This window comes from Engystomops pustulosus, chromosome 5, assembly GCF_040894005.1.
Source record: "Engystomops pustulosus chromosome 5, aEngPut4.maternal, whole genome shotgun sequence".
In the NCBI taxonomy this organism is placed as follows: Eukaryota; Metazoa; Chordata; class Amphibia; order Anura; family Leptodactylidae; genus Engystomops; species Engystomops pustulosus.
The window spans coordinates 161061252-161084629 of record NC_092415.1 but is presented as its reverse complement, the minus strand read 5'-3'; the positions used below and the strand labels follow the sequence as shown (position 1 = coordinate 161084629).

General features: G+C 39.3%; 1 protein-coding gene across 3 annotated transcripts in view; it reads left to right on the top strand.

Annotated features, from left to right (window-relative positions):
• Nucleotides 1–23378, top strand: part of RARB (retinoic acid receptor beta) — a 474419-nt gene that overhangs the window by 110297 nt on the left and 340744 nt on the right. For all 3 annotated transcript variants that reach the window (XM_072153615.1, XM_072153613.1, XM_072153614.1), the window contains exon 2: nucleotides 2751–2898. The gene's annotated coding sequence lies outside the window, so the exon portion shown is untranslated. The remainder of the gene's footprint in view (nucleotides 1–2750; nucleotides 2899–23378) is intronic.

The window sequence follows — 23378 nt, the reverse complement described above, 5'->3', positions numbered from 1 at the left end:
GGAATACAAACATATGTTCACATTTTTCTATTATACACTTCTTCTCTTGCTCTCTCCATTGTTTGATTGCAAGTGTGATATCTTTTTGGTTTTATCTCATTGTTTTGGCTTGTATTAATATAGATTACATTCCTGGAGTTTCCTGTATTCCTATATAAGTAGTTTTTTTCTATTTGGCAAGTCAAATATTAAACTTCTAATTTAAAGGGCAGATTACATTTATTATCATATATTTTCAGTATCTCAAAACTGTTGTGGCTGGTTGGAGATGTCAGTAAATTTAGTAATTAATCAAAAAACATTAGGGGAGATGTGTCAATCTGTCTATGGCAGAATACTGGAGTAATTTACACCTGAAATGTTGTGCAACACTTTTGAGGGTTTTAGATAATTTTTTAGGAAGTTATCCAAATTGACCTGTGAAGTCAGTAAAAGGAAGTGGCCTCATTGGAAATAGCTTGTATGCCACAAAATTCAATATTGTAGCGCAGCAAAGACTACTTCGGAGGTGCAAAGTATTACTCTTCAGTCTTATACTGCACTGGATTAATCATCCAGAATCAGACACAATGGGGCAGATTTATCAAGCTGTCTGAATGTCAGAATATTTCCAATTGCCCATGGCAACCAATCACAGCTCCCCTTTAAAATATTCATGAGCACTGGTCAAATGAAAGCTTAGCTGTGATTGGTTGCCATGGGCAACTGGAAATATTCTGACATTCAGACTGCTTGATAAATCTGCCCCACTGAGTAATCTGCAGCAGCAGAATATTGTCTAGTTCTACTCTGCATTGGTCTAATGTGTAATACATCTCACCCAGTGATAGATTTGGCATTGCAGGACACTGAGAACTTTTACACAAGGACTTCCGTAGCCCCTTGCAGCTTTTTTTTTTTTTACATTACCGCATTTTCCTGATATGCTGAACCAATGTTTTAATTGGTAACATTACCTCCAATTCCTGGGAGTTCAGATCTCTATTAATAGTTGACAAGAGCCTATTGAGTTTAGAGACAGCTGATTGCCATGGAACAGTGCTACTCAGTGTATGGTTTACAAGTGCACAGGAGAGGGTCTCTCCAACACATATCCTACAAGGAAAAATGTTAAAGCAGATTATTAGTACCCATATGCATAACCTTACATTTATCTACATTGAACATCATTTTCAAAGTAAAACACTCAGAGGGTCCGAGTCAGCTTTTAGTCTCCTCCTCAGGCCTCATGCAGACGGCCGTGTGCTCATCTGGCCCGGAACTCGATCGAGCATAGGGCCGGAAGGAGGAGGGGTGAAGAGAGCCCTTCATAGGCAGATGACAAGTCTTATATTTTGCCGCACGCCTGCCCTTGTGCTCACGGAGCCGTAATCGGGAGCCACAAAAGTCTATGGGGGCCGTGAACTGGTTGCAAATTATGTGACCAGATGACAGCTCCCATTAGGGCCATCTGAATAAGGCCTTAGATTGTACTATAATACATTGCTTAGTGTCACTTGCATAAAATGAACCCTTTCCTGATTACTAGATAGCATTATCATAGGAAGATGATTATCTGCCATTGAATTATAGGAATGAAGGGTCCATCTACCCATCAGCTGTTTATTAAAACACTATTGTAAGGTTTATACATTACCTTATTAAATATTAACACTATGCACAGCTTCAGATATTTTGCAGTACTTCCCCTAGAAATTGTACAACAATCTAGTGTGGATGCATGAGGGAGTCATCTCTGGGAAGAGTGATGGATTTTACTTAATATGTAAATTAGTTAACTTTTCTCTCTTGCTTCTGTACATAAAAGTAAGTAGAGTAGAACATGCCGAAATGAAGAGAGATGGTTTTTATCTCTGTTTTGTTCTTAAAGGGACATGAGATAAGGTTGTTCCTCAATGTTAGTTACAAAAATCATGATCATTTTTATTTCATGTTTTTTTCCTGGTTGGCTATTACACATGCACATAGATATACAAAGCCTTAATAATATCCATCTATTTAGTAGATGGTGTGGAAATAGACATAATCTGATAATTGATGACGAATCATAAGGATAGGTCATCGATTTCCAGTTCCCTAAAAACTTCTCAATACTAAGATACTACAGAATTTCACTATGTCGGTTTGCAGTTATAGACATGCACCACCACAACATGTAGATACAGACAGCTTATGTCATGATTTCTCCGTACGAAATATGTAGAAGAGCTACAGGATCTTGATTCTAGTAGTCCGGGACTATTAGGTTGCTGTCACAATGGGTGTTTACATTACATTTACAAACTCAGTGTATAAGTCTGCAGATGCGTTTCAATTAAAACCTGCTTTTTCAACAGAAACACATCTGCAATTGGATGGAGCCCCCAGGCGTTTACATAGCCTTTGTAAACACCCCCTGTTTAAAATTTGAACCTCCAAATAGTGGGCTTTAAAGGTGTTATGATTAATCTGATAAATCAGGGGGGTGCAATCTGATATCCTAAGACCACAGGGTGCATTCACATTTACATTGTGTTAACAATATGTTTACATTTACATATATGTTAACATCATGATTATGCTACCAATATGACAAGACATTGCAAACAACATTTTAACACACTCTTTACACAGTGTAAATAATTTTTGATAGTGTTTACAATGCGTTAATAAACATAACAAGTGAATGCCCACTAATAGTAAAATTGGACCGCGATGTTCCAGATTTTTTTTTTGTATTTTTCTCATTCCTTCTGTGTTTTCCTCTGCAGGTGCCGTCCATCTCATGGCAGTAGATGAAAAAAGAGAAGGGTTTGTCTTGTGTGACATAGACTTTGTTACGCCACTCTGTTACGTGAAGTCTAAGACTACTGTGGCCTGCTGGACAAGGGGCCAGTATGGAGAAATAGACTGCACCAGGTATGTTGACTATAAAAATGTCATGCATAGTTATATTTTAGGTTTGGGCTGGGATGTCACGTTACTTATTGCTGTGTACATTATGTCTTCTTGACCTTAATTTTATTCTGTGAATACTGACTCCCCTCTAAAATGCAAAGCTAAACAACTTGCTCTCTTAGCAATAACATATCCATCTTTATGCTGAGAGGAGACATCCATTACTCACTCTGGCTCGTCAGCTGTGATTAATGGCAATTGGTTGGTAAAATGAGATAAAGCTGATAAATGACAGTCAGTCAATCCACATATTTCTAGTGTACTTCTCCAAGATTTATCCACCTTGGCCAACAATGAGCAGCCTCTGCATTTTAAGTGGCCTTCATTCCATTAAATTATAAAGTGACAGTTTTGTATAGGTATACTGCTGTTCTGGAATATACAGAAAATAAACCAGCAAAATGTCGGTTCATTTAATAACAATATTCTGTTTCTACCTTAAAACAAATGAGCTTTTTGTATGTGGTATTTGTAATGAGGGTCAGATATATCCTCTGGCTATCGATTTGGGTTTTATTTCCTTGATGGTGGATGCTAGCGCTTCCATATTGTGTTCACATGAAATGAAGCAAGCTGAGTCTACCAGCAGTTTTGACCATATAAAGCTGCACACAATGGGGCACATTTACTTACCCGGTCCAGTCGCGATCCAGCGCTGATTCGGGTTCTGCCGGGATTCACTAAGGTCCGTGCGCCGATATTCACCAGGTGTCGCTGCTGCGCCGAGGTCCGCCGAAGTTCACCTGCTTTTTTCTGGTGTATGTGAGTGCTTGATCTTGCGACACAAATGGCTTTTTAAATTCTGCGGTTTTTCCGAATCCTTCAGGTTGTCCGGTGGCCACGGCCCCCGATTTCTGTCGCGCGAAAGTCGGCGCGATTGCGCCAAAAATCAATCGCGTGCGCCACAATCCCGTGAAATACCGCGCAAAGCGGAAATATTCGGGAAAAACCAGACAGATTCGCGGCTGCGGACCCTTAGTAAATGTGCCCCAATGTATGGTAGTAGGCTTGGCAACTTGTATAACCATACTTTTTTTGTGTGTTGTAACAAGAGAAAAAATGCATTAATATTCCAGAATTTCAGCTGGACTTGATGCACTTCTGTCCTATGTGAACGGGGGGGGGGGGGGGGGCAGTTTGAATGCAGAGGTCAAAGAACACAGGAGTTTAATGAAGATAGGTCCAAATCCAGTTACATACCGGGATTATAAATGTATTTTCCACATCCCCGCTGCTACCAAATACACACACACAAACTGCCGGTAAACCCCATTAAAATCACATTATTTTTTTCCTAAAACTATTCTGATCTTTTCCCTGGTTAGATGATACATTTCTGATCACTGGACTTCCACAAAATAGATGACCCTATGTTTTTGGATGAATGGAGAAGCAGTGTGCATCCCTGACTGCTCTATTAATTTCTGTGGGTTTAACATAGCAAGTCTGATGGTTTCCCATTTGAAAAAAAAATTATGGCGTTTTGGTCTCCGTTTTGATTGCTAAAGGTCAGATATACAGGAAAGGCTGTATTTGACTGCATAGAAAGAGAAAATATATAAGTGAATATATGACAAGTTATGCAGGTGTTTTCCCATAAAGCTATATATCAATCCGCTCAGCTCCTCCTGCACTATAACATGATGCTGTAGGTAGCATTGTGTTTTTATGGTGACAAGTGTAATTGCAGGTGTACAGTGTTCTTGATCCCAGTCTGATATTGTGCCCAACTTTGAAAAAATTGTAACAAAAAAGTTTCTAATGTAGACCAGATGCAGTCCTTTTTTTTTTTTTTTAAATAGGTTATGTTTAATTTTCCTTTACGTTCTGGGCCCCCAACATGTTGGAACTTTTATGTTCCCTGCAAATAAGGTCTCTTCATAGGCGAACAGTGTTAACAGAACGGTAGGGGATTAGAGTAATTAACTGCTGTAGTAAAATGCACTTACCTTCCATTATTTACATGTGAGAAGCCTTTCCTATAGCAAATTGAACAAGCATGAACCGACTTCCATTGTGGTGGCTTTTTGTATTGAGGTCAGTAGAATGAGTTAGTTTCTCTGGTGGGGTCTGGGAACTGACTCCCTTGCTTCATCCTCATCATGAAACTAATTACAGTACCGGTAGGGGTGTGAAACACTTTGACGAACATTTAGAATGAGTTCTAATTAGAGAAAAGTTTATCCGATACATAAAAGAGGCAGCAAGTGGACAGTCTCAGTTGTGGTAAGTGCTCATGTTCATTTTTGTAATTTTGCCCTGTCTAATTCCTTTGTGTTACACAATATCACACTTTACAGTGATTAAATCTCTGATATGTTGTCGCATATTTAAAGTCGACAATGAGTATTAAGAGGACTCTGAGTAATTGGGTCTGGGCAATCAACACTTGTAGCCTTATTTATTTAAACTTTGTTAAATCCATTAGTGACCACCAACAGGGGTTTTTACGGCCGTCAAAATTAAGTGTTTCTCAGGCATTCTGTGCCGGGCAGGAGAGTTGCTCCGATGTCTTGTGACAGCTGGGTGCCTGCTTTTCAAGACTGCTTAACTTAGTTGGTATTAGCTGCAGAACTCCCCCTCTCTCCTCCAATTGGATCCCTGCAATGCGAACACTGGGTGATGATTGTAATGGTCGGCTCCAGGTTTCAGTAGGCTCCTGTGTGACAGAGCCTCAGTAGGCCCCTTTGCAGTAAACTCATGTGGCGGCATTAAAAATTAGAAAATAAAACATTCTCCTGTTCCCTAAAATATTCCCTAGTTTATCATATTAATCAGCATCCTCATGGTTATTACATATTAGCCCCACTGACCCCTGTTGATTCATAAGATACAGCCACCCCATATCCCTATGGATTCCTTATGTACAGCCTTATGTGGGCCCTCTCAGCAGCACTGAGCCCTGGCATTTGCCCAGGTCTGTCCAGTGCTGGCGGCGTCTCTGATAATTGTTTTTATGGCAACCGGATGCCTTGCTAAGGCCTCTATTTCTATCATGTAGGTAAGTCTATTAGGCCCTGCATTCAGATGAAATGTCTAAAACACTGTAATATAGTGAGCATCTAATAATTATCGTAGTGTATTATACCAGCAATAAAATTAATGCATTTAATGATGTCCTATAATGAGGCTAAAAATATAATAAATAAAATTACCACTTATTGTGCATTCACCTACAAAAAAGCAGAATAAACAGCAATTTAAAAAAATGGTACCAATAAAAACAGCAGCTTGTTCTGCAAAAAACAAGCCTTCACATAGCTCCATCTTGGAAGAGGTTGATGCAGAAACTTTCCTTTTTGTAAAAAGATTTTATTTTGCAAAGCATGAAAAGTTAAAGGGTTGTTCCCATTTCTGAAAATAATTATTGTTTTAATGATAAGTTATACAGTTTTCCAATCTACTTTCTGTATCAATTCCTCACAGATTTTTAGATCTTCTTGCTGTCATTCTATAGAATGCGTCTATGTTTGGTACTAGTGGACAGAAATCTGACCATGGTCACACAGGTGCACAGCTTGTTATCACAGACAGTAATCAGAGGTGTGTTGTTTAACGAGCTGTGCACCTGTGTGACCATGGTCAGATTTCTGTCCACTGGAAGTAATCATAGAAGCTTTCAATAGAAGAACAGCAAGCAGAGATCTAGAAAACTGTAAGGAATTGATACAGAAAGTATATTGGAAAATTATAAAACTTTTTATAATTAAAAGTATGACATTAATTTGCTGTAATGAGAATACCCCCTTTAAGGAAGAAAATAAATAAATAGAGATGTTTGTGACGGTTCACATCCATATTAACTAATGTTACTGGGTTGTACCTTCCTCCTACCTTCCTATGACTGTGTTAATGCTCTGTAATGTTGTATTTTATTTGTTCATGTCCCCCTTGATCTGTAAAGTACTTTGGAATATGACCTAAAACACACAAATGGCGAGCACTGCTAATGTAGGGTATAAATTCACATATCCAAAGCCAACACACATAAATTATAATACAAAAAAAGAGAAGAAATATGTGTGAAAAAAACAGCTAAATGTAAACAATTTATCTTTATTAATTATCCAAAATGTATAAATCACAGCAATTGACAAAAAACCCAGACCCAAAATAAAAACACTTTAACGTACAAAAAAAATATAATGATACATACGGTAGCTTTTCATGCATCTTTCTTCTCTTTTTTGATATGATGGTGCTATATAATAAATATCTATTATTTATTATTACTATTACTACTATTTCTATTGTTACAAGTACACTGCACAGATAGCTTGTCTCACGTTTCACCCTCTCCCTGCTTTCTTGGCATTTCCCCCCTCCCTCTAAACTCACAAAGCGGGAGAGGGGAAATGCCTGTGAAGCAACTGCACTGAGGGGCTCTGGTAACGACCCACAGAACCCTTTAAATTCCTTAGCATAAGCTAAAAGATGGAAGGAAGGAGGCATTTGATAACAAATATAAGAAGATTATTGCAGTCACGGTGCCTGGATCTATAAGTAAGGCCCCTTCCACACTTGCGTTGCAGATCACGCCAGAGTTTGATCAGGGTGCGATCAGGGTTTGGTCAGTGAAAACCTGACATTTTGCATCAGAGTGCAATCAGTTTTCAGTGAGAGTTTGTTCTGTGTCTCATTTTTTCACGCACATTTTCAATGCCATCTCAATGCGTTTTTCACGCGCAGGTAATGCGCATGAAAAGGACTCAGGGCTGAGCTCTATCTTTTCTATGGCAATTGATGCGTGAAAAACGCATTGCACTTGCATGTGTCTCAGAGTGCAATGCGTTTTTGATGCATCTCCATAGACTTGCATGGTGCGTTTTTCACGCACGTGACTTGCAAAAGTAGAGCATGTCGAGATTTAAACGTCCGTTAAAAAACATGCGCGTGCGCGCGTGAAGAATAATCCAAGTCTGAAAAAGCCCATTGATTACAATGGGTCAGAGTGCAATGCAAGTTCTGCACGTCAAAAGCACGCACAGAACACGTGCGTGAAAAACGCAAGTGAAGAAGGGGACTAAGTGCCCCTGGTTTTTCATGATAGATTTGGATGGTAGATTTCCTTTAAGTGACTTACATATCTCGACATGCCCACCCAAAAAGATAAATAGGGAGGACACATCTATGTTAGTTATTGTTAGTTATCACTCTGTGCAAAATGGACTTCACACATCAACCAACATACATACAAGGAACCATTCTTGAGGTTTGGCTACAGATTAATATTACACACTTACCCTTCAGTGTAACACTAAAACCTCCCAATATGCATATGTAATCATGTTATATGCAGTATATTGAATTCTAATTTTTCGGTAACTTTAGCAGGTGGACTGATGTCGACATTAAAGCTTTTTTGCCTATGAAGTTAACATCAAAGTGTCAGCTTTGAGATGTACATCAAAGTGTTGTCAACGTTTGTGTTAACATTGAGCATAATTTGCAGGATAAAACTTTGCTGTCAGCATATGTGAAATGTAAATAGGAAGCCATTGTGAGGGTCAATATGCACGAGTTAAATGAATACTTAAATAGGAAAGTCACTTATTCTAAAGTCCAAGGCTTTTCAAACATTGTCTTTAATGAACATTTGCTGTAACTTACAAAGACTCTTTAAGGACAAAATAACCAGAAAAAGTTGCCATTGCCTGTAGCAGTTTAGTCAAGTGACTGGTGCTCCAGTACTACAACATAATGGGATGGTTCTGATGCTGGGTTAGGAATTGAAAGGTCAGAACCCCTAATTCTTAAAGATTGACCATTATATAAAATTGTAGAATTCCATTTAATGCAGAAATGAGTTTGATGACCATCCCATGTATGCCCCTTACTAGTGGCTTAGTGGGTGATACATTGCATTTTTGTATTTTCCAGTCCAGAGGGTTTCCTCAGTGTAGTCATGAAGTGAGTCTTCTCTGTCTGGCTGACAGTGAATCATAGCATCATGTGTCATCACCTATTAAATCTCTCCTGACAATTCTCAGACACTTCCCCACAAAACACTTGTACATCTGTATGTCCCAATAAGGCTAAATATACTGTATGATCTGCTAATGATTTGTGGCGTCTATAAATGACCAGGAATGCAGTAATATAGTAGATAATTCCATAAAAGTAAAGTTATAAAGCTCTTTATAAAATTGCATTTGTATCCTACGATATGTGCCTCACACTACTTTCCCTGCCTCCTGCTTCTAAGAGTTGGCAGGAAGATACCTCACAAGAAGACAGTTAGGCCCCTTCCAAAATTGCGTTGCAGATCACGTCAGGGTTTGATCAGGGTGCGATCAGGGTTTGGTCAGTGAAAAACACGCATTTTGCATCAGAGTGCAATCAGTTTTCAGTCAGAGTAGTTGTGAAGTTACATTAGATACACAGAAATAGCAGTTAGTCAATGGCACTGATTTACTGTAACAACTGCTGCGATTAAAGGGATTGTCCAGACAAAATAAGTGACCCTTTATTCATAGGATAGTGGATAACTTGCTAATTGTGGGCTTTGTAGTGTTCGGACCCCCACAGAACATGAGAACAGGAGTCTGTTGTATCCCAGGTGAATGAACTGACAGATCGGACATGCAAATTGCACATGTGCTCTATAATTTGTGGGCCGCCTGGCATGTTCACCTGTGAGCTAGCTGCAATTTCTGTGGCACAGCCCTCAAATACGTTCATGTACATGAGGCCTTGATATGAAATTTTAGTGCTAAGTTCTATAAAAAACTAAACTCTGGGGACATTGTTATTGAACAGACATGCTCTGTTGGTGCCCTGTTTTAAATCTGTAGTAATTATTGGTTTTAAAAATTATTAGTTTTTATAATGCCCTACACCAAGTACAGGTAATCTATATCCACTGCTGGGTATACTATGTGTAAGCACCAGAAGTGTAAGCCTAGAAGAAAAAGGCTCCATCCACTGTGTAGTGGCGGAGACGAGTACTGCTGCCCATCTTACATTTACTTGAAAGGGGGAGTAGACACTGGTGCTGCCACTCCTATTGGTCTAATATTAAAGATACTATCATAAGGATACAATATCAATATCCAACTGCATATAACGTATCTGATTGATCTGCAGAGATTATTGAAATGTGGCTATTAATAAAATGGAATAGGTCATCATTTTCACTTTACCAGTGCGGAATGAATCTTGCATGTAACACGGGATGCAGCCATAACATCCTTTATCCCGGCTTTCTCCAGATATTGTTATTCTGTCTGTGACAACCTCCGTGCTTAATCTTTATATAGCAAATTAATTAATGCTAATATATGTTTATTGCTCCTCTGACATTACCCATGTCACAGTTTAAATACTGAGCTCTTTTTATTACAAATATGATGGACAGGTCTTCTAACAGAGACTAAATAAGCTGTCAGTTTATGTCAATTGTTATGGTGTTTTATGATGTACATGCTTGTCCACTTAAAACTGGACTCTGACAGCAAGTTACATTATACAGGTCAGTGATCAGCCATTAGGACATAATGACTTCTGGTCACTAATGAACACAGTTAGATTTATGACGTCTTTACTTCTCTGTCAATCCTTTTCAGGCTAATAAGCAGACAGCATTGCACTCATGTACAATGGGTATCCATTTCCTCTGGACATTGCAATAAGCACAGATGTGTACTGAATATAGCAGCAATACCTCCCTCCACTTAGTTTGCTTTTGTAGTTACTGATTTAAAACTTAAGGAAAATCTACCACCAGGATGAAGGATTGTAAACCAAGCACATGACCTGCTGGTGTGCGCACCTCTGGGAGAATCCGCTCCTCTTTCAGTTTCTTTTGCACTAGTTTGTAGAAAAAAAAGCTTACGAAATTATACAAATGAGCTAAAAACGGCTATGGAGCCCGAAACCAGGTTTATATGCATAATTTAATAAAGCCCTTTTTTTCTTAAAGGACATCTATCACCACATTTAGGGGTGGTGGACTGTCCCAAAACAGATACTCGTTACCTTAGGGGCGATGGGGGACTCCTGCTGGAATGCTCCGGGTCGTCTTCTATAATGAAATATCAACTTATAAAATGTATGCAAATGAGCCAAAGGTGCTCACCTCACGTCTGGCCAAACGCCTCCTGACATCACCTGGCTGCACAAGAAGGGTAGCTACCGGTGACGTCACCAGCTGTTTGGAGCACTTGCGGCCATCCTGCATAAGGGGAGGAAAATAGAGGGGAAATGAATAAAATAGATTACAACGGACCCAGGAGGCGCATTGGCTAGCCGAGTGGTAAGCGCCTCCGGCTCATTTGCATCATTTTTATGAGTCAATATTTCATCTTTGAAGACAGCTTGTAACATGCCAGGAGTCCCCTTCACCGCTAAGGTAACAAGCATCCGTTTGGGGACAGTCCTAAATGTGGTGGTAGATGTCCTTTGAAAACAAGGGCATAAGAAGCTAAATGTGAGTGTATAAATAAGAGTGTATCCTATCACGGGGGGCACACAACTGCATGTAAGTGTGCTTGGTTTACAATGCTTTATCCTGGTGGTGGATTTCCTTTAAGGACACATTTTGTATATGAATAATACTTATTCCTGGAATACACCTTTAATATATTTAAAATATAAGCTAATAAGCTAATTTGTGTCCCATGAAGAATAGTGCTGCGACACAAACGGGAGCGTGCAAAGTCCATAAGAGAACTGGTGCAAGCACCTGAGTAAATTTGGGCCACTGTGTCAAAATGTGGGACTAGAATTTTGGCTATATTTGGCTAGAGCCTGGGGAGAGGTGAGGAGCGTTTACTCCCCTTCCTTTTTGTATCCGGCCTTGTACTACACCCGGGATCATGTCCGTGTGAATGTGGCCCTAGTCTTAGAATACAATGAGCAAATGTTTTCTGTTCCGTTAGTCCACAATGTGCAGCAAGTGCTTAGTCTTAGCCTCTTCCCCTCATTATGTCTTTCATCACTCATTTGTGTCTGCCTTTGCTAACAGCTTTTTCTCATCCATCCATGATCTAGTGCTGCTTTGGGACTTTGAGTCTACAGTCAATCAGCCTTTGATTGAGTCTTCTTAAGAGTGTCTTTATTGATTTATTTTTCTTATATGAGAGACCAAAGAACTCTGACAAGCACAAAATGATATTTAAATTTCAGGCCAGAGGCTGTATATCCCGAGATGTTGTTCTATGGGACCCCTTGCATTTGAAGTATGGTCATAAACATGCCAAATATTCTAGCCATTCCTGCCCAATGGCAGCCTACTCTGATATGCTTTTTCAAAGACCCATCTGGCTTAATTGACAAACTTATTGACTTGAGTATACGCCTAGGGGGGGAAATGCATTGGTCACAGCCTTCTCCAGTAATGAAATGCCCCATGAAGCCAGCCGCCCACCCCACTGATGAAATGCCCTAAGCAGCCAACCCCCCATGGTGAAATGCCCCATGCAGCCAACCACCCCAGTTATGAAATGCCTCATGCAGCCAGGTCCCCCCATTTCTCATGAAATGCCCCCTGCAGACCCTCGGCGTATAAACAAATAAACTTGCATACTCACATTCCGGCAGTTCCCAATGCTCGCACATTATGACGTAATCAGCGGTGACGCCGCCAGATTAGCCACTGCCAGACACCCCATTTACTACACAAATTTTCAGATGAGCCAAGTGTGCATGTGTATGAATGTATCGGACAACATAGTCATTCTTTCTGCCAACAGCTATAGTAAATGGGAACTCAAGCTCATCTTTCCTTATTGATTGCAAATACACATTCAGGACAAGCTTCTTAGGAATATTTGTTGGCCAATGGCTAATAGAAAGGTACGACCATCTTAAAGAGGTTGGCCACTTTACCTCATGTTTTTTTTTAATGTGTGTGTAAGAGAGAGTGGCAGGATATGAGGTAGTTTACCAATATACATCTGTTAATAGTTCTGCACTGCTTTATTGATATGTATAGTGAAGCCTCCTGTCTTTCACCTCATCAGTCAGACATTCCTGTCCATAAAATGGCCGCAGATGGAGGGTCATGTGATCTCTATCTGGCAATTGTTCATGGACAACTCAAAAGTTATCTTTCTGTATCAAAAATATGAAAAGAAATAAATACATATGGCTGATCTGCATCTTTTTGGCATCTGTTTTTCACGGATCCTCAGATACTATAGTTCATGAGTATTCCGTGAAAAACAGTTAAGACGAGGGCATGCTCTACTTTTTAACATATCCGTTAATTTAACAGGCAGGGGCTCTGATCAACACAATTATTGTATTTAGTCCAGTTTTGAAACTGGCTGTTTTCATCTTGCCTAAGTCAGTGTCTTTGCAAAAATTTTAGAATGAAAAAGAATATCCAGTAAAATAAAAGTACTGGTAGCCACTTTGTATAAATATATAGTGGTGTTGTTTAATAAGTCCTGGTTGTCAAGTGATAGAGCAGCTCAAGATTTTCCAGTGTGTCATCCATCACCTGTTGATTTTTTTTTCCTTTTGTAATGTATTATATACAGTATTAAAAAGAAATGCAGTGGTTTATCATTAGATAAGATCCTTGTTTTACAAAATCCCGCATGACCGTCTCAACACCTCCACAAATTCAACAAGACTGACATGTAAAGCTATATAATAAGAAAGACAAAGCATCCAGGCTCAGATTGTTTGGATTGTATCATGTCAGTATAAATAGCTGTGATTGACTGGTTTTGGGGAGCACATGTGGAAGTCATTTGTGGCATTCCAGCTAGATTAAAGCATGGATACAAAGAATTTCTCTGCCTTTTTTTTTCAGCCAGTGTGAATAAAGTTTCAAAGGGGGTTTTTCTGTTGTTTCTGTTAATGTGTACCACAGAGGAGTCAAATGCAGGGCAAATGGATGAAATGGCCTTCGCTCGCCAGGAAAGTTTAAGATAGAAAAAAAAATATATTTGAAGTGTGTCTTGATAGTTGTATTCTAATCTTGCCATTACTTAAGCAAGTTTCTAGACCTGGAAAGTGTTACACCTGGTGTTTCATAAATAAGCGCTTGCTAAACCCAATTATCATATGAAAACCAGATGTTATATTTTAATATGTATAAATTACTTTGCGGTCACCCGAGGTTAGACCCTGACCGGGCAGTACTTACACTTATTAAAGATTAGCTAATTTTAGTGCATGTCTTGGTGATTTGTGTCACAAAAAGCAATATGATACCACAAAGAGCTATGGATAAGCGTTGTTTATTAAGAGAGCTAGGTAGAGCATTGTATATATGTATATGTATATATATATATATATATATATATATATATATATATATATATATATATTTATATAGTAGGTAGAAAGGTAATAAAAGCACTCCAGGCAATCAATTGTGCAAAAGTCAAGTGGATTTATTCCAAATTGTCAGCGATGTTTCGGCTCAAAGTGTGAGTGTTGTGAGCGTTGACGATATGGAATAAATCCACTTGACTTTTGGCGTGCACCCATCTGTTTTTCTTTTTTCTTTATCTGTGCTGCTTACAGTGTATAGACCCCATTCAAATGGCCGTAATTGTGGCCATATCATGGCCACAATAGAGGTTTATGGCACCCAGTCACATTGAGGTGAGCACATGGTGTCTAACCGCACCATGACCGAGCTGGGTGGCCGTACTTAGAGATATAGGACATGGGCTATATTTGGATGGATTTGCAACCGCTCACCTTTCCCTCTCTACTTATATCATGTGCTATACCCAGGATGTGGTTCGGGCGAAGACACGACTGTGTGAATGAGGCCTTACTTGCAGTCCATAACTAACAGCTCTAGATGTTAGAGCTAACCTCTAATAACTAAATTAGTAAATTATTAGATGCCCTGATATAGAGATTCTTGGCGAAAGACCAGAAATTGCACTTTTCTCCACTTTCGATACCTCCATGCCAAATGATGGGGTATGTGGAGTGGCCCTGTGCGTGGCATTTTTTACTCTTCCTGCGCACTATAGTCCAGTTCTACACCAGGCAAGATTTGATAGCTCTGGCTGGCGTGTCAGGGATCAGTCATATACTCCGAAACATACAGGTAGGTTAATCAGATTGGAGACCGTTTTGGCAAGCTCTGTGCAGCGCTGCGTAATCTGTGTGTGCTATGTAAAGGAATTATTATTATTATGATGCGCCAGCGTATGAGAATTCCCTTAGTGCGTGTATGTGTTCCTAACTAGACAATTATATTGCTGGATTAGCAATATGTAGGAGGGCATTTAGAAAGGGACAAAGAAAAGGGGGCAACCTCTAAGAAGTGCAGTGAAAGGCAATATACTGCTTTATTAATAGCAGGGAAAAATATCATCTTGTGTAACCTATTAGAAAGACAGTAATATATTTGACTGCAAATCCACTCCATTCCCTTAGTGGAACTAGCTGTTACAAATTAGAGACTTTTTTTTAATATACAAAAAATTTGCATATCGACATTACCACCTCCAAATGTATCAAACAACTCACCATGGTGAATCTGAAATGAAAAAGCCATCTCATAAGAAAGCTTATAAGAAACTCTACAAAAAAACCTGTAGTGTGATACCACCTAATAATATCAGTTCCAGAGTCTACGACATCAATCAGTGCCTAGGAAATATCCACAGCATACTATTTTTATTGCAAGACTTGCAACATCCTTTGCTCACAGGAGCAGGGAGCGGCTGTGAAATACAGAAATTCCAAAGTAGAGAGAAAGCCAACAAGTCCAGATACAATCCTGGAATATAAATATACTTCAGGATCAAGTATCTAACCAAGTGCGGTAACCTTCGCTTGGAAAACAAATTTTTCACAGCTGCTACAGTGTTAACTATATACACAAATATAACAACTTGTTATCCAGGAGAGTGATAGATCACAATGATGGGAATTTTAGGAACTGCTGAAATAATGAAGAAAATTAACTTTAAATTGAAAAAGTAAGGAGTTAGAGGGCATAGAAGAGTCACACAAGGATGTCCCCTATTGCCTTGATCTACATTAGTACTACATGAGTAGTAGTACACCATAAGTGGCTGGTATAATACAGCTGACACCAGATTGCAACTGCTGTGCTTGGTGCTTTCATGGGAACAGCAATCTTTGATAGAGCATCGGCTCCCCACCGCCCTATGACGTCATCCACTTTTTCTATATATCTCCATGATTGTATAGATCCAGTGAATAAAGGTAATGGGGCTCATTTACTAAGGGTCCAGCGGGCGCATTTTCGTCGGGTTTCCTGACTTTTGGGGATCGGCCACGGGATTGTGTCGCACACGATCGTATTGTGTCACAATCACTTACATACACCGTGAAGAAGAAGGTGAACTCCGGCGGACCTAAGCGGGGAGCGTCACATGCAGGATATCGGACGCAGGATCTGCGTGGATCGCGCAATGCATCATCGTCAGAGAGTCCGGATCAGGGATCGCGACTCGGACGGGTAAGTAAATGTGCCGAATTTGTTAGATGGAAAAACAGGGCACAACTGTAGTTTTTTTTACTATTCTAACACAATTGGCTTTTTTGCCAGCTTCCCTGTACACTGAATAAAACCTAAAATGGTGACGTGAGAAATTATAATTTATCCTGCAGATAACAAGACCTTATATGTAAACAGACAAATAAAAAGTATATGACTTGTGGAAAGAGGGGAGTGAAAAATGGAAAAAACATTTAAAAATATAGATGGACATCATTGTGATCATGTTACTGTCCTTGACGACAGGTTTTGGTGGTTTGAGAGTCTAGATCACTGGTGCCAGAGATGGCACTTGGAGGCATCTCTGTGGGCACACAGGCTGTCTCCCAGGCACAGAGTTTGCCAGACATGGCATCTTCCTGCAGTCTCAGGTAGTCCAAGTAGTGCCCTGATATTGTAACGTGACCCATCCTGTGCTCCATGGTCCAATCCGAAGAGTGAGAAGGTGTGGACAGGGTCAGATTGGAGCTCAAAGATTCTGGTAGCAATAAGTTTGTTTCTGCCTAAATTGCTGTGTAGGCACTTTGGGAAAAGCTAGTGGTTTTTGACTCTCACTTTGGGCACTCGATCTCTAAAAGGTTCACCATCACTGGTCTAGATTTTCACGGCAAGTTCCCTTTAAGGAAAGATCAGCAGGACACCGTCTGAACACTATGAATGGAGCAGAAGAGATATTTAATAGATAATAGATGAGCATTGTAGTAGAGCAGTTATGGTTTTTTATTCTGGACAATCCCTTAATGGGGTTTGTGAGGAAATATCAATGTATGTCCTATCCACTGTGAGTGCAATACATTTTATATCTAAATGTCTTCCAGATTTCTCATTCTAAACCTTTATACGCAAATTGTAGTTTATACAATATTGTTCTTTGCTTTGCTGTTCATTCCAGGAATCACATTTACACATACTGTATTTGTAATTTTATATTTAAAAATGTGATTTTAGAGCTAGATTAGTGTATGGGATACTTTATCTGACAGAGTGGGGGAGAGTCATTATTTCTAGCTTTATTGTTTTAGGTCTTTACTTCTTCTGAGTGTATGTGTTAGTGATATTCATCAGGATATTTTTTAGATGAAAAGCAGATGCGAAAGGAGTGGGTAACCGCCTGAATGGGGGTTAGGGTAGGTTTGTATGGGAGATTTTCTTTGACTTTTTCATTAATTTTCAGCAGACACAGAACATGAAGCTTGTAATGATTGTCAAATGTGTAAAGAGAATATAAATACACATTTTAAGGCCAGCTGTGTATTGCCTACACTGTGGAATTGAGCACTGTGTATGTCCCAAAAAAGAAGTAGCTTTTATGTGTGGAACCTGAAGGATTCATTCAAATACATGTTAAAATATTTTTAGATTATTATTTTTTTTTTTACATATCTTTAGGTGTATTTAGTAACAACATAAAGGATGTAGAGATCATAAAGGGAACCTGTCAGCAGAGGGCTCTTTTTCACTGGTAACAGTTTTTAATAGAGACTGAACAGTACATAGCAAGCATGTTGTAGAAATATTGATAATTTGCTCCCTGTTAACGGGCATCAGCTCATTTGAATACTCAATTTGCTCCCCCCCCCCACCCGCACATTACTATTCACACCAACCCCCCCTCCCACATCCTACTATTCCCTGTCTCACTCATGATGTAGGCTCATTGCACAAGGAAGCCTCGCTCTTGCGCGGCGAGCCCTGTAAGTCTGACATCCTTGGTGAGAATGCCCCGCTGCTTACTGCGCATGCGTCAGTTCATATACTGTCTTACTAGGAAGGCAGGAGGTATGCAAACTCGCTATAGAGAATAGTTGGGAATATATTTTCTATGTCCTGTTCAGTCTCTATAAATACTCCATAGCTGTATTCTGACCTACCTTTATTTTTGACATAGTCAGAATTGAGTGCAAATGAAAGATAAAAAAAGTTGACCACCATTCTTAAAATGTAAGAAAAATGAACACAAATTAATCAGTAACATTCTACCCCACAAATTACCATCCCAGGAACTAAATAACTACTATAGACCCCAGACCAGGTAAATAATACACACCCCAGACCAGACACTAAATGCAATGACGAAAGTAGATTATCATAAAAGTATCACCAGAGAAGACAAATAATAATGGTGATCCCAGAGCAGACAAAAATAATGAAGACCTCAGACCAAACAATAATAATGCAGACCCCAGAGCAGACATGATTAATGGTGACCCAAGAGAAGAAAGTAATAAGTGATACTCTTGGCTCCGCTTCAGCTCTCCAAGAATCAGTTTATTTGTTGAGCCTCTGTGCTACGTAAAACTAAAGTAAAAACTTTGATACCCAACAGTCAATAGCCTAGGAAGGAATATAAGGCATGTAGGTACCATTTTTTAAACTTGCAATAGTTTGGTAGGGCTATCTGTTCTGACAGAGATCCAAATGTTAGACCAGTGATGGCGAACCCTTTAGGCACTGAGTGCCAAAACTAGAAGCAAAAGCCAAATATTTTTCACAAAGTGCCAGATGCCAATTTAAAGTAAAGCGCAGGTTTCAAGCGTATTGGCATCCTGATGACACCAATACAAAAGAAAGAAGGAGAGATTTGGATAGTTATTGTAGTTTCCCTCTAAAGTCCTCTTAACAGGATGAATCATGGGTCCAGAGAAGAGACTACAATGATAATCAAGCTCTGTCCACACCTTCTTGATTCAGGTCTTCAGTCCTGAAATGTTGACCTTTGTGCTGGGGCCAGCCAATAGTCAGCCATCCATCATCTGCCAGCCCACCATATTTTATACGGGTATAGTACAGATACGCAAAACATTGCCATACTGTTGAAATATGTCCCGTATTTGCTGCCAGAATACAGCAGTTTATACAGAGCAGAAGAGACCTTACGGTCATGTGCAAGAGGCCTATGGAGTTAAAAAGTTTCATTTTCAGAGAGTAGGAGGCTAGGCAAGTATCTATATTTAAAGTACAGAAAACAGGTTTAGATTTAATATGTTTGTCACTTTGACAGCTGCACAGGGAGAATTGTTACAATCCAGTTGCTTTTCAATTTGATGCTGTATATATTGTGTCAAGGAAAAACATGCTGTCACCTTCAAACAACAGGCTGGTTTGGTCACAGGAGATTTCGGTCACAGAACTTTAAAAGCCTTTACAGAATGTGACAAATAAATAGTATTATCCACACGCAGTCCAGTTTCTGTTAGTAAACGATAAGTAAGTTCAATGACAGTGCAAAAGAAAGCTATGTGAAGTATGAGGGTACAAATAAGATTTTTTTTTTTGTAATTAAATTAAAGTTCTACACATATAATTTCAGTGATGGTATTTGTATCTGAACTGAGATGCCTGCAGCTTAAAGGGGTTATCCGAGTGTTTGTAAAATTCTGGGGGCAGGCTGGTGAGGCATTTTTAAAAAAGCAAACCTGCACTCACCTCCTCAGTGGCTCTAGACGTCCTGCACCGCCGTTTCACCGGGCCGTGCCCTGTTTGTTTACAGGAGCACGGAAGCTCTGCTGAATTAGACTTCCGGTTGGCCAAGGATCCTGGCCATGTCTACCCGTCACCATATCTCATTGCCTGATACAGCCCTGGGAATAGGGACACTCGTATAACACTCGTGGAACTGCAACACAAAGCACTCACACTGCCCCACATTTATCAAAACTAGTGCAAACTTCTTTAATCTGATGCCCCCTGCACGGCTCTGGAAGTGTGCACCTTTTTTTTTGGTGCACTTTGTTCATGCTGCAGAATTGTGGTGCAAGTCTGTAATAAATGTGGCGCAAACTCGCACTAAGCACTAACTCGCCCCTTTAGGTGCACATTTTTTCTGTCTTGTTGGACATAGTGCAGCCACAACACAAAACTGGCGCAGACACTTCATACATACATGTGAAAGCAGTTGGCAGCGCAAAGTTGGACATAAATCTGGCACAAACACATTAACAATTGTGGGCTAGTACCTTTTAGTTGTCTTTACATGTTTCACTGATGGCTCTATTTATGGGGTTAGAAGCACCATTCTTCTAAAACAGACATTTATTGAAGCTCTCTGTTACTAAAGATCCAGTGATGGACCATGAAAGGAACATAATCTAGCAGGTGTTAATCTGCTTCATAACATACTGGCAGTGGTTTATTAGGTCCATTTCTGATGACAGGTTCCCTTTAACCCTTTAAGGACTCCCCAAGGACATTTTTCACTCCCCACAATCAAAAATCTTTAATCTTTTTTACATGTAAAGAGCTCTGTGACAGCTTGTTTTCTGTGTAACAAATAGTACTTTATAGTGACTGTATTTATTCTTCCATGTCTTGTACTAGGAAGCAGGAAAAAAATTCTGAATGCAGTGAAATTGGTGAAATAACACATTTGTGCAGTTTTCTTGTGCGCCCCAAATGACAGGTCTACTTTATACTTTGGGTCAGTGTGATCACAGGCATACCAAATTTGTATAGGTTTTATAATGTTTTCATACACTTACACAAATTAAAACCTCCTGTACAAAATTTGTCTTTTTTAGACTTTTCCATCATCTGGCGCTAATAGCTTTTTCATACATTGGTGTACGGAGCTGTGGGTGGTGTCATTTTTTACGACTTTTGATGACATTTTCAATGCTACCATTTTTAGGGCTGTACAACCTTCTGATCGCGTTTAATTGAATTTATTATATTTTTCAAAATGGCATAAAAGTGCCATTTTCAAATTCGGGCGCTATTTTCCGTTACAGGGCTGAATGCAGTAAAAAAAAGGTTATTATATTTTGATAGATCGGGCATTTTCTGACGCGGCGATACCTAATGTGTTTATGATTTTCCCTTTTTTTTTTAATAACAGTTCTAGGGAAAGGGGGGTGATTTGAATTTTTAGGGCTTTTTATTATATATATATTTTTAACGTTTTTTATTTTTACTTTTATTATTTTTTAGACCCTGTAGGGTACTGTAACCCTTGGTTCTCTAATTGATCCTACTATATACTGCCATACTACTGTATTTGATTTAAAAGAGATCTTTAATTCATAATTACCTTTATAAACCTCCAGCACAGACTTGCCCAGTTTATCATCTACTTAGCCATATGTTTATTTTCCTCTACATTAGGTTCCTTTACTTATAAAAGAATGTCATATAGATAAATATATATATATATATAGATAAATATATATATATATATAGATAAATATATATATATATATAGATAGAGATACAGTTCAGGTTAAATAAAACTTTGCAGTAATGTTCACATTAATATTTCATCTGTTTTGTTTACACATGATTCTATTTTGTTTCTGTGTGCTGTGAAGAATAATGTTCCACACTCCATTTCACTTGAGACACTGATGCAAATCTACCGTTACAGCTTGGTATAATGGGGTCATATTTGCTGAGCATTCTAGTGGTTCAATACTCGGCTGAAAGATGGCAAATAATCCATCTCATTGTTACCATGCAACTTTTCCTTTATAGTTCAATCGGGTTTTGGTCTGAGTTTGTCATGCCTGACAGGTTTTTTTCTCTTCAACATTAAGAATTCTCTTTCTTTCATCTTACTTCTTCCAATATCTATATATCTGCGTTGACATTTACATTTTGTATTTTTTAGGGCTTCATATATTGAATGGACATTTATATTATTACTATTATTATAGTATTATATTATTATACTGTATAGTATTGTATAATTATTATTAATGTTATCATATAGTAGTATTATACACTCACCAGCCACTTTATTAGGTACACCATGCTAGTAACGGGTTGGACCCCCTTTTGCCTTCAGAACTGCCTCAATTCTTCGTGGCATAGATTCAACAAGGTGCTGGAAGCATTCCTCAGAGATTTTGGTCCATATTGACATGATGGCATCACACAGTTGCCGCAGATTTGTCGGCTGCACATCCATGATGCGAATCTCCCGTTCCACCACATCCCAAAGATGCTCTATTGGATTGATATCTGGTGACTGTGGAGGCCATTTGAGTACAGTGAACTCATTGTCATGTTCAAGAAACCAGTCTGAGATGATTCCAGCTTTATGACATGGCGCATTATCCTGCTGAAAGTAGCCATCAGATGTTGGGTACATTGTGGTCATAAAGGGATATGGACAGCAACAATACTCAGGTAGGCTGTAGCATTGCAATGATGCTCAATTGGTACCAAGGGGCCCAAAGAGTGCCAAGAAAATATTCCCCACACCATGACACCAGCACCACCAGCCTGAACCGTTGATACAAGGCAGGATGGATCCATGCTTTCATGTTGTTGACGCCAAATTCTGACCCTACCATCCGAATGTCGCAGCAGAAATCGAGACTCATCAGACCAGGCAACGTTTTTCCAATCTTCTACTGTCCAATTTTGATGAGCTTGTGCAAATTGTAGCCTCAGTTTCCTGTTCTTAGCTGAAAGGAGTGGCACCCGGTGTGGTCTTCTGCTGCTGTAGCCCATCTGCCTCAAAGTTCGACGTACTGTGCGTTCAGAGATGCTCTTCTGCCTACCTTGGTTGTAACGGGTGGCGATTTGAGTCACTGTTGCCTTTCTATCAGCTCGAACCAGTCTTCCCATTCTCCTCTGACCTCTGGCATCAACAAGGCATTTCCACCCAAGGAACTGCCGCTCACTGGATGTTTTTATTTTTTCGGACCATTGTCTGTAAACCCTAGAGATGGTTGTGCATGAAAATCCCAGTAGATCAGCAGTTTCTGAAATACTCAGACCAGCCCTTCTGGCACCAACAACCATGCCACGTTCAAAGGCACTCAAATCACCTTTCTTCCCCATACTGATGCTCGGTTTGAACGGCAGGAGATTGTTTTGACCACGTATACATGCCTAAATGCACTGAGTTGCCGCCATCTGATTGGCTGATTAGGAATTAAGTGTTAACGAGCAGTTGGACAGGTGTACCTAATAAAGTGGCCGGTGAGTGTATATTATATTATTGTATAGTATTACATTATTAATATAATTAATAATATAATTTTCTATTAAT